The 4,248-nt window shown below is 43.7% G+C and overlaps 1 non-coding gene across 1 annotated transcript; it reads right to left on the reverse strand.

Annotated features, from left to right (window-relative positions):
• Positions 1-613: 613 nt before the first annotated feature.
• On the reverse strand, positions 614-685 carry TRNAW-CCA (transfer RNA tryptophan (anticodon CCA)). Its single transcript has one exon. It is a non-coding gene; the product is annotated as a tRNA-Trp (tRNA).
• Between the last annotated feature and the right edge of the window lie 3,563 nt (positions 686-4,248).

The raw sequence follows: 4,248 nt of genomic DNA on the forward strand, positions 1-4,248 counted from the left end.
GTCTCAGTGCAGAGGACAACACAACTGTGTCTCAGTACAGAGGACAACACAACTGTGTCTCAGTCCAGAGGACAACACAACTGTGTCTCAGTCCAGAGGACAACACAACTGTGTCTCAGTGAAGAGGACAACACAACTGTGTCTCAGTACAGAGGACAACACAACTGTGTCTCAGTACAGAGGACATCTTCCACAATTTTATTACCTGATCATTAGTTACTAATGAGAAAGTTAGCATTTGAGAGAATATAAGACAGGAGGAGCTCTGCAGCAGGTCTGCTGGCCCATACTAGGCAGGTCCTTCTCAAACTCAAACCTTCCAGCAAGAATATTTCCCGAATCCATTTTCGGTGCTTCTTACATAGGCTGAAGACAGAAAGGGAACAGTTAATGACATTTATCTTTCTCGGGTCTTGCAGTGACCCAAAAAAGTAAATAGTTTTCGTACGGTTTGTTGCTTAAATTAATTCACTAACATCAGTCTTGTTTCCTAAAGTTACCTCTGAAGACTAGGTCAATCTAGATCTCAAGATCTAGTTATTAAAGTAGGACAGTGAGAGTTACACAACGAAGTGCTATTAACTTGTACGTTAACCAAGTAATTAAAGAAAGATGACCTCGGAGTGACTCGAACACCCAGCCTTCTGATCTGGAGTCAGACGCGCTACCATTGCGCCACGAGGCCATGTGTGTCCTGTCCATGTGAGTGACTATATATATATACCAGGTGATAGTGTGTGTTATTCTCGTGTGTTCAGGTTGGGGAAATCGCCACGTGAATGAACATACTAATTCTCAGATAAGGAGAGAAGGAAAGTGTGGATCGGTGAAGAACAGCGATGGAGAGGATCGTCTTCAGTCACAGAAGCAACCAGAGCCCAGAATATCTTGCTGGTAAGTTTGTCAAGGTTGTGAACCAGAGTAATTATAGTACTAGGGGGAGAGAACACAAGTTTGTAGCAGCCACAGTCAGTGGCCAGGCTCCAGTCACCTTTTATTGTACATTATTATTATTATAATCAAGGGGAAAGCTCTAAACCCGTAGGATTATACAGCGCCTGTGGAGGGGAAGTAGAAGGTATTCAGGTTTAATTCAGAGAACTGGACCACAGATCCAATTCCCTAGATCAAGAGCCCCTCACTAGCATCGAGGAGCATTCCTTGAGGGGTTTTATTGTACAGCAATAAAGGAATGGAACAGACTGCCTGCACATGTCACAGTCAGTCACGTCATGAACCAATTCCAAAAGACGACCAACAGGTACCTAATGAATGTAGTTCAAGAAAGGGAGGAGAATGATTTCTTGCATTGTACCTGTCACTGTGATCTGATCCTCTGAAATAACGTTAATGTTAATATCTCAGTTTATTCCTGGTATATCTCCATTTATTGTATCTGAGTTTAAACTTTTAAGGTTTAATTAATAAAATATTACAAGGACCACAATGGAAATAAGTCACTGACTTTTTTTTAGGGAGATTATCTTGGGAAATTTATATTATGTCTGATAATTGTACTTATGTTAACCTGTACCTAAATAACCTTGCTGGTGTTATTGTTGGTAGTTGTAGTGCAGCAGAGTCTAGGCTGGTGTTATTGTTGGTAGTTGTAGTGCAGCAGAGTCTAGTCTGGTGTTATTGTTGGTAGTTGTAGTGCAGCAGAGTCTAGGCTGGTGTTATTGTTGGTAGTTGTAGTGCAGAGTCTAGTCTGGTGTTATTGTTGGTAGTTGTAGTGCAGCAGAGTCTAGTCTGGTGTTATTGTTGGTAGTTGTAGTGCAGCAGAGTCTAGTCTGGTGTTATTGTTGGTAGTTGTAGTGCAGCAGAGTCTAGGCTGGTGTTATTGTTGGTAGTTGTAGTGCAGCAGAGTCTAGGCTGGTGTTATTGTTGGTAGTTGTAGTGTAGCAGAGTCTAGGCTGGTGTTATTGTTGGTAGTTGTAGTGCATCAGAGTCTAGGCTGGTGTTATTGTTGGTAGTTGTAGTGCATCAGAGTCTAGTCCGGTGTTATTGTTGGTAGTTGTAGTGCAGCAGAGTCTAGGCTGGTGTTATTGTTGGTAGTTGTAGTGCAGCAGAGTCTAGGCTGGTGTTATTGTTGGTAGTTGTAGTGCAGCAGAGTCTAGGCTGGTGTTATTGTTGGTAGTTGTAGTGCAGAGTCTAGTCTGGTGTTATTGTTGGTAGTTGTAGTGCAGAGTCTAGGCTGGTGTTATTGTTGGTAGTAGTAGTGCAGAGTATAGTCTGGTGTTATTGTTGGTAGTTGTAGTGCAGCAGAGTCTAGTCTGGTGTTATTGTTGGTAGTTGTAGTGCAACAGAGTCTAGGCTGGTGTTATTGTTGGTAGTTGTAGTCCAGAGTCTAGGCTGGTGTTATTGTTGGTAGTTGTAGTCCAGAGTCTAGGCTGGTGTTATTGTTGGTAGTTGTAGTGCATCAGAGTCTCTGGTGTTATTGTTGGTAGTTGTAGTGCAGCAGAGTCTGCTGGTGTTATTGTTGGTAGTTGTAGTGCAGCAGAGTCTAGTCTGGTGTTATTGTTGGTAGTTGTAGTGCAGCAGAGTCTAGGCTGGTGTTATTGTTGGTAGTTGTAGTGCAGCAGAGTCTAGGCTGGTGTTATTGTTGGTAGTTGTAGTGCAGCAGAGTCTAGGCTGGTGTTATTGTTGGTAGTTGTAGTGCAGCAGAGTCTAGGCTGGTGTTATTGTTGGTAGTTGTAGTGCAGCAGAGTCTAGGCTGGTGTTATTGTTGGTAGTTGTAGTGCAGCAGAGTCTAGGCTGGTGTTATTGTTGGTAGTTGTAGTGCAGCAGAGTCTAGGCTGGTGTTATTGTTGGTAGTTGTAGTGCAGCAGAGTCTAGGCTGGTGTTATTGTTGGTAGTTGTAGTGCAGCAGAGTCTAGGCTGGTGTTATTGTTGGTAGTTGTAGTGCAGCAGAGTCTAGGCTGGTGTTATTGTTGGTAGTTGTAGTGCAGCAGAGTCTAGGCTGGTGTTATTGTTGGTAGTTGTAGTGCAGCAGAGTCTAGGCTGGTGTTATTGTTGGTAGTTGTAGTGTAGCAGAGTCTAGGCTGGTGTTATTGTTGGTAGTTGTAGTGCAGCAGAGTCTAGGCTGGTGTTATTGTTGGTAGTTGTAGTGCAGCAGAGTCTAGGCTGGTGTTATTGTTGGTAGTTGTAGTGCAGCAGAGTCTAGGCTGGTGTTATTGTTGGTAGTTGTAGTGCATCAGAGTCTAGGCTGGTGTTATTGTTGGTAGTTGTAGTGCATCAGAGTCTAGGCTGGTGTTATTGTTGGTAGTTGTAGTGCAGCAGAGTCTAGGCTGGTGTTATTGTTGGTAGTTGTAGTGCAGCAGAGTCTAGGCTGGTGTTATTGTTGGTAGTTGTAGTGCATCAGAGTCTAGGCTGGTGTTATTGTTGGTAGTTGTAGTGCAGCAGAGTCTAGGCTGGTGTTATTGTTGGTAGTTGTAGTGCAGCAGAGTTTAGGCTGGTGTTATTGTTGGTAGTTGTAGTGCATCAGAGTCTAGGCTGGTGTTATTGTTGGTAGTTGTAGTGCATCAGAGTCTAGGCTGGTGTTATTGTTGGTAGTTGTAGTGCAGCAGAGTCTAGGCTGGTGTTATTGTTGGTAGTTGTAGTGCAGCAGAGTCTAGGCTGGTGTTATTGTTGGTAGTTGTAGTGCAGAGTCTAGTCTGGTGTTATTGTTGGTAGTTGTAGTGCAGAGTCTAGGCTGGTGTTATTGTTGGTAGTTGTAGTGCAGCAGAGTCTAGGCTGGTGTTATTGTTGGTAGTTGTTGTGCAGCAGAGTCTAGTCTGGTGTTATTGTTGGTAGTTGTAGTGCAGCAGAGTCTAGGCTGGTGTTATTGTTGGTAGTTGTAGTGCAGCAGAGTCTAGGCTGGTGTTATTGTTGGTAGTTGTAGTGTAGCAGAGTCTAGGCTGGTGTTATTGTTGGTAGTTGTAGTGCAGCAGAGTCTAGGCTGGTGTTATTGTTGGTAGTTGTAGTGCAGCAGAGTCTAGGCTGGTGTTAGGCTGGTGTTATTGTTGGTAGTTGTAGTGCAGCAGAGTCTAGGCTGGTGTTATTGTTGGTAGTTGTAGTGCAGCAGAGTCTAGGCTGGTGTTATTGTTGGTAGTTGTAGTGTCTAGCAGAGTCTAGGCTGGTGTTATTGTTGGTAGTTGTAGTGTCTAGCAGAGTGCAGCTAGGCTGATGTTATTGTTGGTAGTTGTAGTGCAGCAGAGTCTAGGCTGGTGTTATTGGTAGTTGTTGCAGCAGAGTTAGGCTGGTGTTAGT

This window comes from Cherax quadricarinatus, unplaced genomic scaffold, assembly GCF_038502225.1.
Source record: "Cherax quadricarinatus isolate ZL_2023a unplaced genomic scaffold, ASM3850222v1 Contig11, whole genome shotgun sequence".
Lineage (NCBI taxonomy): Eukaryota > Metazoa > Arthropoda > Malacostraca > Decapoda > Parastacidae > Cherax > Cherax quadricarinatus.